Source organism: Bufo bufo, chromosome 3 (assembly GCF_905171765.1).
Source record: "Bufo bufo chromosome 3, aBufBuf1.1, whole genome shotgun sequence".
In the NCBI taxonomy this organism is placed as follows: Eukaryota; Metazoa; Chordata; class Amphibia; order Anura; family Bufonidae; genus Bufo; species Bufo bufo.
In genome coordinates, this window is record NC_053391.1 from 699,672,620 (window position 1) to 699,696,879 (window position 24,260).

At 41.3% G+C, this 24,260-nt stretch overlaps 1 protein-coding gene across 1 annotated transcript in view; it reads right to left on the reverse strand.

Annotated features, from left to right (window-relative positions):
- Positions 1 to 23,935, reverse strand: part of RHOG (ras homolog family member G) — a 38,561-nt gene extending 14,626 nt beyond the window's left edge. The window contains exons 1-2 of the mRNA XM_040426674.1: positions 23,756 to 23,935; positions 23,214 to 23,356 (exon numbers count right to left, since the gene is read on the reverse strand). The gene's annotated coding sequence lies outside the window, so the exon portion shown is untranslated. The remainder of the gene's footprint in view (positions 1 to 23,213; positions 23,357 to 23,755) is intronic.
- Positions 23,936 to 24,260: the final 325 nt, after the last annotated feature.

Sequence of the window (24,260 nt, forward strand, 5' to 3'; positions counted from 1 at the left end):
GTATATTTCCCATCTTTAAGCAACCAACTTACTCATATCCCAGAACTGTACCAAACCACTTACCTATAACCTGCAACTAAATTAACCCACATTTCCATAACCCCAACTACAACCAACCTACCTACCTACATATATCCCATAACTGTAACTCACCAACCTACCTGTATTCCCAGCTACACCCAAACCCTCTGCTATACCATTTCCAACCCCAGTTATTCTCAACTTATCTGTTCTGCCATTTCCAACCACAACTATGCCCATCTCCAACTCTAACTCTAACTATGCTAAAACACTCTACCATGCCACCTCTAACCCCACCTTCATCCAGCTTCTCTACCATGCCACCTCTAACCCCACCTTCATCCAGCTTCTCTACCATGCCACCTCTAACCCCACCTTCATCCAGCTTCTCTACCATGCCATCTCTAACTACATCCATTCTCTACAGTGCCATCTCCAACCCCAACTATGCCAAACCACCCTACCGTGCCACATACAACTTCTCTACCATGCCGTCTCCAACCACATCTATGCGAAACCACTCTACCTACGTGCCACCTCCAACTCCAACTACATCCAAATTCTCTACCGCGCCATCTCTAACCACAACTATACCCAACCACTCTACAGCGCCATCCCCAACTCTAAGGCTAATTTCACACTTGCGTTGTCAGAGAATCTCAATACCAGAAATAAACGGATCTGTTTTGATTTTGCACATCAGGATGCATCCAATCAGTTAGGATACGGCTGTGTGAAATCAAAATGCAAAAAAACTGATCCGTTGAAAGTCAATAGGTGACGGATCTGTTTTTTTAGACTCCTAAAAAACCGTATTCGTGCCCATTGACTTACATTGTTTTCAGTGACAGATCCTTTTGTTTTCCTTTTTTATGACCAGACACAAAATCGCATCTAACTTGTCTACTGAGCAATATATGCCCAACCACTCTACTGTGCCACCTCCAACCTCAGCTATGCCCAACCACTCTACTGTGCCACCTCCAACCTCAGCTATACCCAACCACTCTATTGTGCCACCTCCAACCTCAGCTATGCCCAACCACTCTACTGTGCCACCTCCAACCTAAGCTATGACCAACCACTCTACTGTGCCACCTCCAACCACAGCTATACCCAACCACTCTACTGTGCCACCTCCAACCTCAGCTATACCCAACCACTCTACTGTGCCACCTCCAACCTCAGCTATACCCAACCACTCTACTGTGCCACCTCCAACCTCAGCTGTACCCAACCACTCTACTGTGCCACCTCCAACCTCAGCTATACCCAACCACTCTACTGTGCCACCTCCAACCTCAGCTATACCCAACCACTCTACTGTGCCACCGCCAACCTCAGCTATGCCCAACCACTCTACTGTGCCACCTCCAACCTCAGCTGTACCCAACCACTCTACTGTGCCACCTCCAACCTCAGCTATACCCAACCACTCTACCATGTCATCTCCAACCCCATATATCCTTAACCTGTGTTATTTTCCATCTCCAAACCCAAATGAAACCAACCCATCTGTCCTGCCATCTGCAGTGCATCTATACCTAACCTATTTACCTTGCCATTTCCAACCCAACTATACCTAACCCCTCCAGCTCTCAATCTCCAATCATTACTTTGCCATCTTTAACCCCAACCTTGTCTCTAGAGCACCATCTGTAATCAACTATAATCAAGTTCTTCACCTCTAACTCCATCCTTACAAGACTCTGCATTCTGCCACCTCTAAGACCAAGTATGCCTTACCACCAACTCGGCCATCAGTAGTTAAGATCTGTTCTCATCTCCAGCTCATTATACCTGACCCATTGTCTGTGTCCTTCATCCTGACCTATATGACACCTCTACCACATCTATCCTCAGACTTTCTACACATGATGGATACAAAGTGGGAAACCTCTGCTTGTGAAATGTTCTCCAACTGGTAGAGAAGGAACCTAAGGAGGAGAACAGAGACCATCTTTAGGAAACAGATTGTACAAGGAGGAAACCCCAGCGGACACATGATATCAGAGAGAGATAATCCTCAGTGACATTGTTCTCGCCCTGGATCTGTTTTACATGGACTTCATCCGCAGCCTGCAATGGACGCTCGGATGTGCTAGAGTCACAAAAAAAAATGGACGAAGCTGAACACAAAGTGATCCTCCTGAATTAACCCACATTCCCAGACTCATAAATTGCAGAATTTGTTACAATGTATCAGCAGCACAAATCTCTCTGGCAAGTCTATGTCCTGGAACTCAGTCTGATACAATATTATCTAATGCAAGACTTCAGTGCAGGCGGAATGAATGTCCTGATCAGGACAATGGTCACAGTCAGACTTGTTCCAGGAGGAAGATGGTCGGTCTGTAAATATTCTGCAGGGAAAGGCAATGTATGAAAGAGTCAATTTCTGACATTATGGCATCAACATAGAGGACATCAGCATTGGAAATAGCAAATGACAAATAAGGGTCCCATCACAGAGCCCCTCTTCTTCAGGCTTCACCTCTACCCTTTTGATCGCAATAGAAAGTTACAGTAAGTTAATCAATAAAATTAACATGTGAACCCCCAGATCTTAACATTAGAGGAGTTGCAGCTGCTGGGACCCCAACAATGTGGCCCTTAATCATCAGAATAATTATCACTGACTCCTGAGAAGCTGAGGACAATGATAGGAGTATACCGTCTACAGCGGGGGTCTCAGGAAGGAGAGGAATGTGGCCATCCCTCTGTCTGTGGGTCGTCTCAGCGTCTGTATATACAGAACATTCTTTCCTGAATTGAACACCCAACAGACAAATATAGAAACCAGGCTACGGTGGCGATAACCTCAGACAAATATAATCACAGCAATATATAGTATAGAGGAAGGAGGCCCCAAGACCAGGAGCTTCCCCCTCAGACTAAACAAGATACAGGAAAATCCAGATATAGATGATATCCCAGAAACAGATATTCCTCATCCACATATAATGTCAATGATGAACACTGCCCCTATGTACAAGAATATAACTACTATAATACTGCCTCCTATGTACAGGAATATAACTACTATAATACTGCCTCCTATGTACAAGAATATAACTACTATAATACTGCCTCCTATGTACAAGAATATAACTACTATAATACTGCCTCCTATGTACAAGAATATAACTACTATAATACTGCTCCTATGTACAAGAATATAACTACTATAATACTGCCTCCTATGTACAAGAATATAACTACTATAATACTGCCTCCTATGTACAAGAATATAACTACTATAATACTGCTCCTATTTACAAGAATATAACTACTATAATACTGCCTCCTATGTACAGGAATATAACTACTATAATACTGCCTCCTATGTACAAGAATATAACTACTATAATACTGCCTCCTATGTACAAGAATATAACTACTATAATACTGCCTCCTATGTACAAGAATATAACTACTATAATACTGCTCCTATGTACAAGAATATAACTACTATAATACTGCCTCCTATGTACAAGAATATAACTACTATAATACTGCTTCTATGTACAGGAATATAACTACTATAATACTGCTCCTATGTACAGGAATATAACTACTATAATACTGCTCCTATGTACAAGAATATAACTACTATAATACTGCCTCCTATGTACAAGAATATAACTACTATAATACTGCTCCTATGTACAAGAATATAACTACTATAATACTGCTCCTATGTACAAGAATATAACTACTATAATACTGCCTCCTATGTACCGGAATATAACTACTATAATACTGCCTCCTATGTACAAGAATATAACTACTATAATACTGCCCCTATGTACAAGAATATAACTACTATAATACTGCTCCTATGTACAAGAATATAACTACTATAATACTGCTCCTATGTACAACAATATAACTACTATAATACCGCTCCTATGTACAAGAATATAACTACCATAATACTGCTCCTATGTACAACAATATAACTACTATAATACTGCTCCTATGTACCGGAATATAACTACTATAATACTGCTCCTATGTACAAGAATATAACTACTATAATACTGCCTTCTATGTACAAGAATATAACTACTATAATACTGCTCCTATGTACAAGAATATAACTGCTATAATACTGCTCCTATATACAAGAATATAACTACTATAATACTGCTCCTATGTACATGAATATAACTACTATAATACTGCTCCTATGTACATGAATATAACTACTATGATACTGCTCCTATGTACAAGAATATAGCTACTATAATACTGCTCCTATGTACAAGAATATAACTACTATAATACTGCTCCTATGTACAAGAATATAACTACTATAATACTGCCTCCTATGTACAAGACTATAACTACTATAATACTGCTCCTATGTACAAGAATTTAACTACTATAATACTGCTCCTATATACAAGAATATAACTACTATAATACTGCCTCCTATGTACAGGAATATAACTAATATAATACTGCTCCTATGTACAAGAATATAACTACTATAATACTGCTCCTATGTACAAGAATATAACTACTATAATACTACCTCCTATATACAAGAATATAACTACTATAATACTGCCTCCTATGTACAAGAATAGAACTACTATAATACTGCTCCTATGTACAAGAATATAACTACTATAATACTGCTCCTATGTACAAGAATATAACTACTATAATACTGCTCCTATGTACAAGAATATAACTACTATAATACTGCTCCTATGTACAAGAATATAACTACTATAATACTGCTCCTATGTACAAGAATATAACTACTATAATACTGCTCCTATGTACAAGAATATAACTACTATAATACTGCTCCTATGTACAAGAATATAACTACTGTAATACTGCTCCTATGTACAAGAATATAACTACTATAATACTGCTCCTATATACAAGAATATAACTACTATAATACTGCCTCCTATGTACAGGAATATAACTAATATAATACTGCTCCTATGTACAAGAATATAACTACTATAATACTGCTCCTATGTACAAGAATATAACTACTATAATACTACCTCCTATGTACAAGAATATATCTACTATAATACTGCTCTTATGTACAGGAATATAACTACTATAATACTGCTCCTATGTACAAGAATATAACTACTATAATACTGCCCCTATGTACAAGGATATAACTACTATAATACTTCTCCTATGTACAAGAATATAACTACTATAATACTGCTCCTATGTACAAGAATATAACTACTATAATACTGCCTCCTATGTACAAGACTAGAACTACTATAATACTGCCTCCTATGTACAAGAATATAACTACTATAATACTGCTCCTATGTACAGGAATATAACTACTATAATACTGCTCCTATGTACAAGAATATAACTACTATAATACTGCTCCTATGTACAAGAATATAACTACTATAATACTGCTCCTATGTACAAGAATATAACTACTATAATACTGCCTCTTATGTACAAGAATATAACTACTATAATACTGCCCCCTATGTACAAGAATATAACTACTATAATACTGCTCCTATGTACAGGAATATAACTACTATAATACTGCTCCTATGTACAAGAATATAACTACTATAATACTGCCTCTTATGTACAAGAATATAACTACTATAATACTGCTCCTATGTACAAGAATATAACTGCTATAATACTGCCTCCTATGTACAAGAATATAACTACTATAATACTGCTCCTATGTACAAGAATATAACTGCTATAATACTGCTCCTATGTACAAGAATATAACTACTATAATACTGCTCCTATGTACAGGAATATAACTACTATAATACTGCCTCCTATGTACAAGAATATAACTACTATAATACTACCTCCTATGTACAAGAATATAACTCCTATAATACTGCCTCCTATGTACAAGAATATAACTACTACAGGGAGTGCAGAATTATTAGGCAAGTTGTATTTTTGAGGATTAATTTTATTATTGAACAACAACCATGTTCTCAATGAACCCAAAAAACTCATTAATATCAAAGCTGAATATTTTTGGAAGTAGTTTTTAGTTTGTTTTTAGTTTTAGCTATTTTAGGGGGATATCTGTGTGTGCAGGTGACTATTACTGTGCATAATTATTAGGCAACTTAACAAAAAACAAATATATACCCATTTCAATTATTTATTTTTACCAGTGAAACCAATATAACATCTCAACATTGACAAATATACATTTCTGACATTCAAAAACAAAACAAAAACAAATCAGTGACCAATATAGCCACCATTCTTTGCAAGGACACTCAAAAGCCTGCCATCCATGGATTCTGTCAGTGTTTTGATCTGTTCACCATCAACATTGCGTGCAGCAGCAACCACAGCCTCCCAGACACTGTTCAGAGAGGTGTACTGTTTTCCCTCCTTGTAAATCTCACATTTGATGATGGACCACAGGTTCTCAATGGGGTTCAGATCAGGTGAACAAGGAGGCCATGTCATTAGAATTTCTTCTTTTATACCCTTTCTTGCCAGCCACGCTGTGGAGTACTTGGACGCGTGTGATGGAGCATTGTCCTGCATGAAAATCATGTTTTTCTTGAAGGATGCAGACTTCTTCCTGTACAACTGCTTGAAGAAGGTGTCTTCCAGAAACTGGCAGTAGGACTGGGAGTTGAGCTTGACTCCATCCTCAACCCGAAAAGGATATATATAAGAATATAACTACTATAATACTGCTCCTATGTACAAGAATATAACGACTATAATACTGCTCCTATGTACAAGAATATAACTACTATAATACTGCTCCTATGTAACAGAATATAACTACTATAATACTGCTCCTATGTACAAGAATATACCTACTATAATACTGCCTCCTATGTACAAGAATATAACTACTATAATACTGCTCCTATGTACAAGAATATAACTACTATAATACTGCCTCCTATGTACAATAATATAACTACTATAATACTGCTCCTATGTACAAGAATATAACTACTATAATACTGCCTCCTATGTACAAGAATATAACTACTATAATACTGCTCCTATGTACAGGAATATAACTACTATAATAATGCTCCTATGTATAAGAATATAACTACTATAATACTGCCTCCTATGTACAAGAATATAACTACTATAATAATGCTCCTATGTATAAGAATATAACTACTATAATACTGCTCCTATGTATAAGAATATAACTACTATAATACTGCTCCTATGTACAGGAATATAACTACTATAATACTGCTCCTATGTTCAAGAATATAACTACTATAATACTGCTCCTCTGTACAAGAATATAACTACTATAATACTGCTCCTATGTACAAGAATATAACTACTATAATAATGCTCCTATGTATAAGAATATAACTACTATAATACTGCCCCTATGTACAAGAATATAACTACTATAATACTGCCCCCTATGTACAAGAATATAACTACTATAATACTGCTCCTATGTACAAGAATATAACTACTATAATACTGCTCCTATGTACAAGAATATAACTACTATAATTCTGCCTCCTATGTACAATAATATAACTACTATAATACTGCTCCTATGTACAAGAATATAACTACTATAATACTGCCTCCTATGTACAAGAATATAACTACTATAATACTGCTCCTATGTACAGGAATATAACTACTATAATAATGCTCCTATGTATAAGAATATAACTACTATAATACTGCCTCCTATGTACAAGAATATAACTACTATAATAATGCTCCTATGTATAAGAATATAACTACTATAATACTGCTCCTATGTATAAGAATATAACTACTATAATACTGCTCCTATGTACAGGAATATAACTACTATAATACTGCTCCTATGTACAGGAATATAACTACTATAATACTGCCTCCTATGTACAAGAATATAACTACTATAATACTGCTCCTCTGTACAAGAATATAACTACTATAATACTGCTCCTATGTACAGGAATATAACTACTATAATACTGCCTCCTATGTACAAGAATATAACTACTATAATACTGCCCTCTATGTACAAGAATATAACTACTATAATACTGCCTCCTATGTACAAGAATATAACTACTATAATACTGCCCCTATGTACAAGAATATAACTACTATAATACTGCCCCCTATGTACAAGAATATAACTACTATAATACTGCTCCTATGTACAAGAATATAACTACTATAATACTGCTCCTATGTACAAGAATATAACTACTATAATACTGCTCCTATGTACAAGAATATAACTACTATAATACTGCCTCCTATGTACAAGAATATAACTACTATAATACTGCTCCTGTGTACAAGAATATAACTACTATAATACTGCCTCCTATGTACAAGAATATAACTACTATAATAATGCTCCTATGTACAAGAATATAACTACTATAATACTGCTCCTATGTACAAGACTATAACTACTATAATACTGCTCCTATGTACAAGAATATAACTACTATAATACTGCTCCTATGTACAAGAATATAACTACTATAATACTGCTCTTATGTACAAGAATATAACTACTATAATACTTCTCCTATGTACAAGAATATAACTACTATAATAATGCTCCTATGTACAAGAATATAACTACTATAATACTGCTCCTATGTATAAGAATATAACTACTATAATACTGCCTCCTATGTACAAGAATATAACTACTATAATACTGCTCCTATGTACAAGAATATAACTACTATAATACTGCTCCTGTGTACAAGAATATAACTACTATAATACTGCCTCCTATGTACAAGAATATAACTACTATAATAATGCTCCTATGTACAAGAATATAACTACTATAATACTGCCCCTATGTACAAGAATATAACTACTATAATACTGCCCCCTATGTACAAGAATATAACTACTATAATACTGCTCCTATGTACAAGAATATAACTACTATAATACTGCTCCTATGTACAAGAATATAACTGCTATAATACTGCTCCTATGTACAAGAATATAACTACTATAATACTGCCTCCTATGTACAAGAATATAACTACTATAATACTGCTCCTGTGTACAAGAATATAACTACTATAATACTGCCTCCTATGTACAAGAATATAACTACTATAATAATGCTCCTATGTACAAGAATATAACTACTATAATACTGCTCCTATGTACAAGACTATAACTACTATAATACTGCTCCTATGTACAAGAATATAACTACTATAATACTGCTCCTATGTACAAGAATATAACTACTATAATACTGCTCCTATGTACAAGAATATAACTACTATAATACTTCTCCTATGTACAAGAATATAACTACTATAATAATGCTCCTATGTACAAGAATATAACTACTATAATACTGCTCCTATGTATAAGAATATAACTACTATAATACTGCCTCCTATGTACAAGAATATAACTACTATAATACTGCTCCTGTGTACAAGAATATAACTACTATAATACTGCCTCCTATGTACAAGAATATAACTACTATAATAATGCTCCTATGTACAAGAATATAACTACTATAATACTGCTCCTATGTACAAGACTATAACTACTATAATACTGCTCCTATGTACAAGAATATAACTACTATAATACTGCTCCTATGTACAAGAATATAACTACTATAATACTGCTCCTATGTACAAGAATATAACTACTATAATACTTCTCCTATGTACAAGAATATAACTACTATAATAATGCTCCTATGTACAAGAATATAACTACTATAATACTGCTCCTATGTATAAGAATATAACTACTATAATACTGCCTCCTATGTACAAGAATATAACTACTATAATACTGCCTCCTATGTACAAGAATATAACTACTATAATACTGCCTCCTATGTACAAGAATATAACTACTATAATACTGCTCCTATGTACAAGAATATAACTACTATAATACCGCCTCCTATGTACAAGAATATAACTACTATAATACTGCTCCTATGTACAAGAATATAACTACTATAATACTGCTCCTATGTACAAGAATATAACTACTATAATACCGCCTCCTATGTACAAGAATATAACTACTATAATACTGCTCCTATGTACAAGAATATAACTACTATAATACTGCCTCCTATGTACAAGAATATAACTGCTATAATACTGCTCCTATGTACAAGAATATAACTACTATAATACTGCTCCTATGTACAAGAATATAACTACTATAATACTGCTCCTATGTACAAGAATATAACTACTATAATACTGCCTCCTATGTACAAGAATATAACTACTATAATACTGCTCCTATGTACAATAATATAACTACTATAATACTGCCTCCTATGTACAAGAATATAACTACTATAATACTGCCTCCTATGTACAAGAATATAACTACTATAATACTGCTCCTATGTACAAGAATATAACTACTATAATACCGCCTCCTATGTACAAGAATATAACTACTATAATACTGCTCCTATGTACAAGAATATAACTACTATAATACTGCTCCTATGTACAAGAATATAACTACTATAATACTGCCTCCTATGTACAGGAATATAACTACTATAATACTGCTCCTATGTACAAGAATATAACTACTATAATACTGCTCCTATGTACAAGAATATAACTACTATAATACCGCCTCCTATGTACAAGAATATAACTACTATAATACTGCTCCTATGTACAAGAATATAACTACTATAATACTGCTCCTATGTACAAGAATATAACTACTATAATACTGCCTCCTATGTACAGGAATATAACTACTATAATACTGCTCCTATGTACAAGAATATAACTACTATAATACTGCCCCTATGTACAAGAATATAACTACTATAATACCGCCTCCTATGTACAATAATATAACTACTATAATACTGCTCTATGTACAAGAATATAACTACTATAATACTGCTCCTATGTACAAGAATATTACTACTATAATACCGCCTCCTATGTACAAGAATATAACTACTATAATACTGCTCCTATGTACAAGAATATAACTCCTGCTTATTACAGCAGCTCGACTGCTGATCCCTCTATTGTGGAAAAATGAATCAGCTCCCTCGTTCTTGATGTGGACCGAAAAAATTGACCAACTATATCGGTTTGAAGAATTAGCCCACTGGGAAAATCACTCTAGAGCAGTTTTTGTAAAACTATGGTCTCCTTGGAAGCTATACCGCAAATTCTAGGCTTAGATATGTCTTGACTTAAGATTTTGATTGACATCCAACTCTCCCCCTCCCCTCTCTCCCCTAACCCACCTTCCTTTGTCTTGTTATAGCCCCCCCCCCTCATCAGTTATTTGTTTACATATTTCACTCCATTATCTGAAGTCGTGTATGCAATCATCTTGAATATATTGTGTTTGCTGGCTATGCACTTATCCAGCTGCGTCTGGACACAAGATGTATGACTCTCTACATGACTGTGTATTTTTCTCAAATAAAAAGAAATTTGATAAAGAATATAACTCCTATAATACTGCTACTATGTACACATAGGTATTTGAACACCCTGTGATTTTGCAAGTTCTCGTGGAGGGGTCTGAAATTCACATTGTAGGTTCATTCCCATCTGAGAGACAGAATAAAAAAAACTAATTCAGGAAATCACATTGTATGGTTTTTAAAGAATGTATTTGTCTTGCACGGCTGAACATAAGTATCTGAACACCTGAGAAGATCTGTGTTAATATTTGGTCCAGAAGCCTTTGTTTTCAGTTCCAGAGGTCCAACGTTTCCTGTAGTTCTTGACCAGGTTTGCAGACACTGCAGCAGGGATTTTGGCCGACTCCTCCACACAGATCTCCTCTAGATCTGTCAGGTTTCGGGGCTGTCGCTGAGCAACACGGAGTTTCAGCTCCCTCCAAAGATGTTCTATTGGATTTAGGTCTGGAGACTGGCTAGGCCACTCCAGAACCTTGATACGCTTCTTACGGAGCCACTCCTTGGTTATCCTGGCTGTGTGCATCTTCAATGCTCTGACTGAGCGAAGAAGGTGGTTGCTCAAAATCTCACCATAAATGGCCCCATTCATCCTCTCCTTAATACAGTGCAGTTGTCATGTCCCCTTCGCAGAAAAGCACCCCCAAAGCTCGATGGTGTTCTTGGGATGCAACTCATCCATCTTTTTCCTCCAAACACGACGAGTGAAGTTTAGACCAAAAAGTTCTACTTTGGTCTCATCTGACCACATGACTTTCTCCCCGGCCTCCTCTGGATCATCCAGATGGTCATTGGCAAACTTCAGACGGGCCTGGACATGTGATGATTTGAGCAGGGGAACCTTCCATGCAATGCATGATTTGAAACCATGACGGCGTAGTGTTCTACAGACAGTGACCTCTGAAGCTGTGGTCCCAGCTCTCTTCATGTCATTGACCAGCTCCTCCCTTGTAGTTCTGGGCTGATTCCTCACCTTTCTTATCATCAGTGATACCCCACGAGGTGAGATCTTGCATGGAGCCTGGAGTCATCTTTAGCCTCTTCCATTTTCTAACAATTGCTCCAACAGTTGATCTATTTTCACCAAGCTGCTTGGCAATTGCCCCGTAGCCCTTTCCAGCCTTGTGGAGGTCCACAATTTTGTCTCTGGTGTCTTTTGACAGCTCTTTGGTCTTGCCCATGGTAGTAGTTGGCGTCTGACTGACTGTGGGGTGGACAGGGGTCTTTAAAGAGCTCAGACAGGTGCTACTAAATTAGATTAATGAGTGGATTAGAGGTGGACTTTTTAAAGGCGCAGTAACAGGTCTTTGAGAGACAGAATTCTTGCTGTTTCTCAGGTGTTCAAAAACTAATGTTCAGCAGTGCAAGACAAATAAATTCTTTAAAAATAATACAATGTGATTTCCTGATTTAATTTTTTTTTATTCTGTCTCTCAGAGTGGGAACGCACCTACAATGTGAATGTCAGACCCTCCATGATTTCTAAGTGGGAGAACTTGCAAAATCGCAGGGTGTTCAAATACTTCAGTTCCCTCTCAGCACATACAGTGAGGAACTGATGGCTGGGTGAAATATCAGTATGTAACATGGCGCCATCACTGACTGCACCCCATTCTATAAGGGCATTTACGAGGAGCAGTACAAAGCTGTATCTGGTAGCCCCATGCATTTTTCAGCATTAAGAACGGTGGGGTCCATTGACTGGAGGTCTCTGAAATGCCACCACCAACACACTGAACACACGGGCTGAACAAGAAGGGGATTCTCAGCATGGCTGCAGATGGCAGAGGCCGGGGGTTTATGAACAGGACGGAAGGTGATTGTTCTGTTTGTCCAATGGTGCACTCCAGGATGGAGGACTTTTGACTTCAGTTGGTTGTACTAATTCAGGGACGAGGACCTTCTTGACGATTTAATGATTTATTTGCTCTGCAAAAACCTCTGGTGACTTCATCGTTTGACAGTCTGTATATTGTGTGGGCCTCGCACCTAGAAGGACTGCGAGGGGACAGCCATCACTTTATGATGGTGATGAAGATGATCATGGTGATAATGATGAAGATGGTAATCATGGTGGTGATGATGATGAAGGTGATCCTGGTGATGATGATGAAGATGGTGATCATGGTGATGATGATGAAGATGATCATGGTTATGATGACGAAGGTAAAGATGATTATGGGGATAAAGATGAAGGTGTTCATGGTGATAATAGAAATGATGGTGATAATGAAGAAGATAATGATGACCTTGGTGATGATCATATTAATAATGATGGTGGTGGTGGTGGTGATGATGAGGATAGTTAGATGATGATGATTATGGGGATGGTACTAGATGGATGTTGTTTTTCAACCTTTCTAAGTTATAGTGATGATGGAGGTGCAGATGGAACTAAATGGACTTATGTCATCTTTTAACCTCATTATGTCACAGTGGTGGTGATGATGATGATGATGATGGTCAGCCATAGTGTGTCCTGGTTGAATACATTGGGCCACAGAACATATGCCCCCCCTCGTGTGCTCAGGCAGCACACACCTCACTGATAAGAGAACAGGAAGCGCAGCGAGTAACGGAACTGCTAAGGGATTGTGTCTCGTCTCTTTGTTCTCATGCTTCTGCGGTTCCTTCACGTCAAAAAGGAAAACAGAAAACAAAAGCCGCTCGGGGCCGCGTTATGTCACTAGCATCCTGCATGGCCCAGGGGGGTATACACGTACAGCATGCAGAAGGTAACTGCCTGGAAATGAATGCCTTCTAGAAGATAATATTTATCCTTCTCTGCTCAATAAAGTCTCTGTTCTGTTGCTATGGGTTACAGCTGACACTGTTCCTATAGGTTACCGCTGACCCTGTTCCTATGGGTTACCGCTGACCCTGTTCCTATAGGTTACCGCTGATCCTGTTCCGATGGGTTGCAGCTGACCCTGATCTTATGGGTTACAGCTGACCCTATTCCTATGGATTACAGCCTACCCTGATCTTATGGGTTACAGCTGACCCTGTTCCTATGGGTTACAGCCTACCCTGATCTTATGGGTTACAGCTGACCCTGTTCCTATGGGTTACAGCCTACCCTGATCTTATGGGTTAAATCTGACCCTAATTTTATGGGTTACAGCTGACCCTGTTCCTATGGGTTACAGCCTACCCTGATCTTATGGGTTACAGCTGACCCTGTTCCTATGGGTTACAGCCTACCCTGATCTTATGGGTTACAGCCTACCCTGATCTTATGGGTTACAGCTGACCCTGATCTTATGGGTTACAGCTGACCCTGTTCCTATGGGTTAAAACTGACCCTAATCTTATGGGTTACAGCTGACCCTGATCTTATGGGTTACAGCTGACCCTGTTTCTATGGGTTACTGCTGAGTCTGTTCCTATAGCTTACTGCTGACCCTGTTCCTATGGATTACTGCTGACCCTGTTCTTATGTGTTAACGCTGACCCTGTTATGTGGTGATACCACCCAAATCGTATGCTCTTAAACTCTGCAGAATAAACCAGAATGCAGATAATTGTGGTTATATTATAATGACCTGCTGCCGTCTTATATCTCTGCACTTAAGTGTGATATGTATGCTACTCCAGAAAGGAATCGTATGTATATGTCATGTATGTATTGAGGCCATGTGCACAGCTGTATACTGTACTGGTGATGTCACGGGTGGCTTATTACAGGGGAGTGACGCCCCGGAAGTCAGGCACCCTGAGGCAGGATGTCGATGGATGCAGAAACTAGATTTGAACCATGCTGTTTATTGTAAGACTTGCACTGAAGCTGCGGCAGAAACAGGGCCGGTGCAAGGATTTTTGCCGCCCTAGGCAAGATAAAAATTGCCGCCCCCCCCCTCCCCCTTATCAGATGATCTGCCCATATCATGACATCACATATGTTCACGTGACGTCCTCAAGGGTGGGAGGAGTCAGGGAGGGGTCAGGGGGTTCAGTCCAGATCAAGATCATTCAGGGTCCAGGAGGGCGGCAGAGCTCCGCCTCCGCTCCACCCTGAGCAGCCCGCCAGGTAAGCGAGCACAGCAGACGCAGTTAGTCACTCAGTCAGACCACCAGAGAGACAGACACAGACAGCACAGCGGTGTCAGACTGTCATTGTCACTGTCAGTGTGACAGACAGTCTCAGTCAGACTGTCTCTCTGGTCTGCTGCGCTGGTGCACCCCCGCCCCACCCCCACGGCTTCACTGAGATCTGTGGATGACGCACTGTTATGGGGGGATCTGTGGATGACGCACTGTTATGGGGGGATCTGTGGATGACGCACTGTTATGGGGGGATCTGTGGATGACGCACTGTTATGGGGGGATCTGTGGATGACGCACTGTTATGGGGGGATCTGTGGATGACGCACTGTTATGGGGGGATCTGTGGATGACGCACTGTTATGGGGGGATCTGTGGATGACGCACTGTTATGGGGGATCTGTGGATGACGCACTGTTATGGGGGGATCTGTGGATGACGCACTGTTATGGGGGGATCTGTGGATGACGCACTGTTATGGGGATCTGTGGATGATGCACTGTTATGGGGTGATCTGTGGATGACGCACTGTTATGGGGGGATCTGTGGATGACGCACTGTTATGGGGATCTGTGGATGATGCACTGTTATGGGGTGATCTGTGGATGACGCACTGTTATGGGGGGATCTGTGGATGACGCACTGTTATGGGGATCTGTGGATGATGCACTGTTATGGGGGATCTGTGGATGACGCACTGTTATGGGGGGATCTGTGGATGACGCACTGTTATGGGGGGATCTGTGGATGACGCACTGTTATGGGAGGATCTGTGGATGACGCACTGTTATGGGGGGATCTGTGGATGACGCACTGTTATGGGGGGATCTGTGGATGACGCACTGTTATGGGGGATCTGTGGATGACGCACTGTTATGGGGGGATCTGTGGATGACGCACTGTTATGGGGGGATCTGTGGATGACGCACTGTTATGGGGATCTGTGGATGATGCACTGTTATGGGGTGATCTGTGGATGACGCACTGTTATGGGGGGATCTGTGGATGACGCACTGTTATGGGGATCTGTGGATGATGCACTGTTATGGGGTGATCTGTGGATGACGCACTGTTATGGGGGGATCTGTGGATGACGCACTGTTATGGGGATCTGTGGATGATGCACTGTTATGGGGGATCTGTGGATGACGCACTGTTATGGGGGGATCTGTGGATGACGCACTGTTATGGGGGGATCTGTGGATGACGCACTGTTATGGGAGGATCTGTGGATGACGCACTGTTATGGGGGGATCTGTGGATGACGCACTGTTATGGGGGGATCTGTGGATGACGCACTGTTATGGGAGGATCTGTGGATGACGCACTGTTATGGGGGGATCTGTGGATGACGCACTGTTATGGGAGGATCTGTGGATGACGCACTGTTATGGGAGGATCTGTGGATGACGCACTGTTATGGGAGGATCTGTGGATGACGCACTGTTATGGGAGGATCTGTGGATGACGCACTGTTATGGGAGGATCTGTGGATGACGCACTGTTATGGGAGGATCTGTGGATGACGCACTGTTATGGGAGGATCTGTGGATGACGCACTGTTATGGGAGGATCTGTGGATGACGCACTGTTATGGGAGGATCTGTGGATGACGCACTGTTATGGGAGGATCTGTGGATGACGGACACTGTTATGGGGATCTGTGGATGACGCACTGTTATGGGGATCTGTGGATGACGCACTGTTATGGGAGGATCTGTGGATGACGCACTGTTATGGGGGGATCTGTGGATGACGCACTGTTATGGGGAGGGGATCTGTGGATGACGCACTGTTATGGGGAGGGGATCTGTGGGTGACGCACTGTTATGGGAGGGGATCTGTGGATGACGCACTGTTATGGGAGGATCTGTGGATGACACTTATGTCATCCACAGATCCCCATAAGTGTCATTTACAGATCCCCCATCAGATGCATCAGTGTGGAGGGAGGAGGCGGGGACACTCATGGCGGGGCCCGGTGCAGTGATTCTACTCTAATACACCGGGCCCCGCTGCAGCTGTTAAGTACATTCAATCCGAATGGGTCCGCAATTACTGTACTGTACTTACTGTAGTACCTTATGTATAGCATTAAGACGGCGCAGACTAGCAGCTCCCTCGGTCATGCGCCGCCTGCCGCAGCTCCCTCCTCATGCGCCGCCTGCCTGCTTATCTCACTTTATGAATGAACAGGCAGACGGGCAGGCGGCACATAAGGAGGGAACTGCAGCAGGCGCAGCCTCGCAGACCGCAGTTAGTTACTGACTCACTACTCACTAGTAGGAGTCAGACTACAGCAGTGACTGTGAGCCGGCCGCCAGAGGCGGCCCGGCTGGAGATTCTTTAGAGCGGCAAAGCGCTCACCCTCAGACGCTCAGTCGGCGCGGCGCAGCATGAGGGGCGCCGCCGGCTGGCCGCCTGAATTTAAATTATAACCAACGTTTTTTTTTTTTTTAAGCAGCAACGGGCGCCCCCTGCTAAATGGCGCCCTAGGCGACTGCCTAGTTCGCCTTACTGGTGGCGCCGGCCCTGGGCAGAAACGCCCTGTGAACACCCAGATACATGGCAATGCTGGGCTGTTAGAGGTCAGCGGAGAAGTTCTGCCTGATTGCTGAAAGTACGTTTATGAGAGCCAACAGTTTAAAGAGACAGACAGGACCTCATGGTCAGAGCATGTAGTGAGCAAGAGAGAGCGCTGGGAAATTGCTGCAGATGGTGAGACAGAGATCCAGCCAACTCCTGCCTGATAGCTAGCTAGCAAGTGGAGGTGGGTGATGCTTGCAAATTGGTGTATCACCCAAAAGCCTAGAGAGGGTCCAACAGCTGAGCACCCATGACGAAGGAGGGAAAATACACTGCATTTGGAAAGTATTCAGACCCTTTTATGTTTTCCACATTTCACACTTCAACTTTTCAATCCAACTAGTGACAAAGTGAAACTAAAATTTTAGAAATTAATTAAATAGGAAAAACTAACTTGTTATAGACATAAGAATTCAACCTCTTTGCTATGACACTTGACATTTCTCTCGATCATCTTTAAGATGTTTCTACACCCTGATTGTAGTCACCATTGGTAAACTCGGGCTACTGGACATGATTTGGAAAGACACAGCCCTTTCTATATAACCCCTCACAGCTAATAATCATTATCAGAGCAAAAATTAAGCCATGAGGTGGAAAGAACTGCCTGTAGAGATCAGAGACAGGATTGTGTGGAGGCACAGATCTGAAGAAGGGGACAGAAAATGTCTGCTGCACTGAAAGTTCCCAAGAACAAAGTGGTCTCCATAATTCTTACATGGAAGAAGTTTGGAACAACCAGGACTCTTCCTGGAGCTGTTGCCCCACCAAACTAAGCAAATGGGGGAGAAGGACTTTGGTAGGAGAGGTGCTTCGATGGAACCAAGATGTAACTTTTTGGTCTCAATTCTAAGCAACATATCTGGAGGAAACAAGGTGCCGCTCATCACCTGCCCAATAACATCCCTACAGTGAAGCATGGTGGTGGCAGCATCATGTCTGGGGGAAACCAGGTGCCGCTCATCACCTGCCCAATACCATCCCTACAGTGAAGCATGGTGGGGGCAGCATCATGTCTGGAGGAAACAAGGTGACTCATCACCTGCCCAATACTGTCCCTACAGTGAAGAATGCCCCGAGTGAAGGAGCTGAAGACTCATGCCCCGAGTGATAGCACAAGGAGCGAGAGAACAAAATGTGAGGAAAGTGAGAGGGTGTGAAGACTTTTTGGATGCATTGTATATCCAGACAGCAGCTGGGACCTTCAGTCTACAGACAGCACCTCATTAAATAATTCCCACCACCAGCCGCTGAGTACAGGCTACCACTTGTTAACTCATGTTTAGCTGTAAAACTTAAGTTTAACTGGAGGTAAGTGCTGAGAAGGACATTATTAAAGGACGTGAAGGGGGGGTCCCAAGGACATATCCCTGCCCTCTCTATGGGACCCTACACGTATGGGGTCACTTCCTGTCCTGTGTTTTAGCTTTTCTTGATTCTGTGGAAGGGATTAGTGATGGTCTTGCTCTCCTATAGGAAATACCCCCGTAACATCACACAAGTTACTGACATCAGGTCTGGACTAGGCAGTGACATATAGGGCAGTGATGTCATCCAGCCTGATGTGATGTCACTGAATGTGCTGATTACACATCAGTCAGTACAGTCATCCCCATCATTGACTGGTGAAGTCCATCATCTACATGGGGTGTAAATGTAGCCTCTGCTTTCCCCAGCTAAGTGCCCGATCCAGCCTAGATCGAGGTGAGAGAAGACAGTACAAGCTGTGGGTGTCATCACAAGGAGGAGCTCTGCAGCACTTCTTCTTTTGTACCACAAGCGAAGTGTGGACTTGTGTCACCCACAAAGCAGAGTACAACCACCAGACGCCATGCACAGTACAATAACCATATGCCATATACAGTAAAATCAGTACACACAGTACTACTGCCACACACACTGTCTGAGTGTTGGATATAATGGTTCGATTCACATAGGAACCTGGCCGGTGAACTGAATGTAAAGTAGATATGGTCAACACAATGTAATAAGTATAGATAACAGGAAGGTACAGTGTAATTAATGTAGATGACAGATGGATACAGTTTAATAATAGTAGATGACAGATCGATTCAGTGTAACAAGTGTAGATGACAGGCGGATAAGGTGTAACGAGTGTAGATGACAGGCAGATAAGGTGTAACAAGTGTAGATGACAGGCGGATACGGTGTAACAAGTGTAGATGACAGGCGGATACAGTGTAACAAGTGTAGATGACAGGCGGATAAGGTGTAACAAGTGTAGATGACAGGCGGATAAGGTGTAACAAGTCTAGATGACAGGCGGATAAGGTGTAACAAGTCTAGATGACAGGCGGATACAGTGTAACAAGTGTAGATGACAGGCGGATAAGGTGTAACAAGTGTAGCTGACAGGCGGAAAAGGTGTAACAAGTGTAGATGACAGGCGGATAAGGTGTAACAAGTGTAGATGACAGGTGGATAAGGTGTAACAAGTGTAGATGACAGGTGGATAAGGTGTAACAAGTGTAGATGACAGACAGATAAGGTGTAACACATGTAGATGACAGGTTGACACAGTGTAACAAGTATAGATGACAGGCTGAAACAGTGTAACAAATGTAGATGAAAGGCAGATACAGTGTAACAAGTGTAGATGACAGGCTGACACAGTGTAACAAGTATAGATGACAGGCTGAAACAGTGTAACAAGTGTAGATGACAGGCTGAAACAGTGTAACAAGTATAGATGACAGGCTGAAACAGTGTAACAAATGTAGATGAAAGGCAGATACAGTGTAACAAGTGTAGATGACAGGCTGACACAGTGTAAAAAGTATAGATGAAAGGCAGATACAGTGTAACAAGTGTAGATGACAGGCTGACACAGTGTAACAAGTATAGATGAAAGGCAGATACAGTGTAACAAGTGTAGATGACAGGCTGACACAGTGTAACAAGTATAGATGACAGGCTGACACAGTGTAACAGGTATAGATGAAAGGCTGACACAGTGTAACAAGTATAGATGACGGGCTGACACAGTGGAATAAGTGTAGATGACAGGCTGACACAGTGTAACAGGTATAGATGACAGGCTGACACAGTGTAACAGGTATAGATGACAGGCTGACACAGTGTAACAAGTATAGATGACAGGCTGACACAGTGTAACAAGTATAGATGACAGGCTGACACAGTGTAACAAGTATAGATGACAGGCTGACACAGTGTAACAAGTATAGATGACAGGCTAACACAGTGTAACAAGTATAGATGACAGGCAGATACAGTGTAACAAGTATAGATGACAGGCTGACACAGTGTAACAAGTATAGATGACAGGCCGACACAGTGTAACAAGTATAGATGACAGGCTGACACAGTGTAACAAGTATAGATGACAGGCTGACACAGTGTAACAAGTATAGATGACAGGCTAACACAGTGTAACAAGTATAGATGACAGGCTGACACAGTGTAACAAGTGTAGATGACAGGCCGACACAGTGTAACAAGTATAGATGACAGGCCGACACAGTGTAACAAGTATAGATGACAGGCTGACACAGTGTAACAAGTGTAGATGACAGGCTGACACAGTGTAACAAGTGTAGATGACAGGCCGACACAGTGTAACAAGTATAGATGACAGGCTGACGCAGTGTAACAAGTACAGATGACAGGCTGACACAGTGTAACAAGTGTAGATGGCAGGCAGATACAGTGTAACAAGTATAGATGACAGGCTGATACAGCGTAATAATAATAGATGACGGGGGATACAGTGTAATAGATGACAATGACAGGTGGATACAGTGTAATAATGACAGGGGGATACAGTGTAATAAATGTAGATACCAGGCGGATACAGTGTAACAAGTGTATTTGACAAGTGAGTGTTGCGTGATAATTGTATATGACAGGTGGATAGAATGTAATAATGGCAGGTGGATACAGTGTAATAATAATAGATGACAGGTGGATACAGTGTAATAATAATAGATGACAGGTGGATACAGTGTAATAAGTGTAGATGACAGGTGGATAGAGTGTAATAATGACAGGTGGGTACAGTGTAATACTTGTAGATGGTAGGTGGATACAGTGTCATTGTGGATACACTGTCATATTCAGAGGCACTGTAAGTCTGTCTGTGCTGTTCTGTTCATAAGGTCCTCTTGTAGCTCTGGTTAGTGTATGGGAAGGGGCAGCATACTGCTGTCATTGTGGAGACCCCCGGGGCAGTTTTTCCAGAGAAGAATGAGCTGATTTTCTTGAGTAACTTCCTGTCTGCTCTGGATCCGTTACATGGGAACGCAGGGCGGGCCGGGTTGGGTTCCTCATTCTGTATGTGTGAACTATGTCAGCAAAACTCTCACCATCCCCCTTCTTCTCAGGCTTTCTTACAGGGAGACTCCAGATTTCTGCAATTTCTTCTGCTTCCCTCCCTGTGTCCCATGGGTAAACGCCCACAGTTTTATAGTCATTGGTTTCCACATTTACATCTGCTCTCATCTCCTAACCATCAAACTAGCTAAGTTCATCTTCTCATTGATACCCTTGGTTTATTCCTTGCACCCAGATATCTCTCGATGTCCTATTGACACTAACTCCCAATAGCACCATCCACCCTCTTCATGGGTGCTTTTTGGGTGACCTCCACAAGTCTTCATACTAGTTCACAAAATGTTCTAACCCTCACATACTATGGTTGCCCTCATGGGCTCAGTTGATGAGCCTCCCCCCTACCTGATAACATTCATCATTTTTATCATTGGTGTCATTTGTGAGCTCCCTACACCCCTGACCCCGGCCTCCACTCTCACACTTTATGAGCTGGGTGCACTGGCATTGCTGGGATTAGACGGCACGTTTTTTGGACAGGACTTCTTGCTGATGGACATTGAAGTGGTTTGCATTTTCTTTTGCAGCCTGTGACTAATAGGACAAGCTGGAAGTTATAATTTTACAAGGCTGGAGAGTTACAGGTTGGAGAGTACTGCTGTATAGGGTCACTCTTCACATACCACTGTCCTCTATGTTCCCATAGAAGAGGACCCTAAGAACATTTGCCCCCCCTAAAGGTCAGTCTTTATCTGGAAAGGTTCTAGGTCATCTCCATCACGTTTCCAAGCATCACACAAACACTTACCTCTCATATCTGTGGGAAAGATTGCAGATGTCTTCTGGATGACTTGAGATATCTTGCAGGTATGGACCACAGGGGTTATAGTAGATCTCAAGAAGAAGGTCGATCGTGTACAGTGGATGATCCCTTGGTGGTTTGATTGGCTTCTACAGATAGAAGAAGATAGTCTTAGGTCTGTTGACTACAATAGTCCACTGCACATCAGGAATGATCTCTGGTAGCATAAGCTGGTCTTGAGCACAGGTGATAGTCTCTCAGGAGATAATCTTTGGGTTTAGGGGCTGGTCTGTTGGCAAGTGACGGATATAGGCAGGAGGATCGGGTTTATCATGGGAAAAAAATGATCTTGGCCGCAGAGGAGATGATCTGTGAAGGAGCCTTTTGGATTCTGGTGGCAAGAGATGGTCTTTGTGAATTGGAATTGGTGAGGAGGGCTGGAGATGGTCCCAGACTAACTAGAAGGACCTTAGAGATGCCCTCTGGGTGACTTGAGGGGGACTCTATGTGGTGACTAGAAGAGTCTTCTGGACCTTAAGTGTCAGCACCTGTTCTCTGGTGTCAGCAGATGTTCTCGGGTGTCAGCAAGCGGTATATGCAGTGCTCAGCTGTGGAGATGCTGCTAAGAAGTGTCCAGGGCGTTCCGGGCTGGGAGAGTCAGGGTGAAATACTCTGCAGAGCAGGAGGAAGTGAGTGAGAGGAGGAAGTTAAGAAAGAGAAGTAGTTGAGAGCCGCCTGCAGCCTCCGCTGGGTCTCTGCTCCCCTTCCTCCCTGTACATGACATCTGGCAGAGTCCAGGCTGCTGTGATGATTAACCCCTTCTTTGAGTGACATTCCTCAGGGCAGGGAATTTCAGGCAGGGTGGGGGTGGTTGGGGGGTCACATCTGGAGGGGATCAGAGGTCATGAAGTAGGCTGCTCTTCTGATCTCCAGCAGCCATCACATTTAACTCCTTCACCCCTGAACCAGCATCAGATAAAAAGACCTGTCTCGATTCTACAGGAATGTCTAAATTACTTAGAGGAAGTGCAGATTGAGCAATTTCCAAATGTA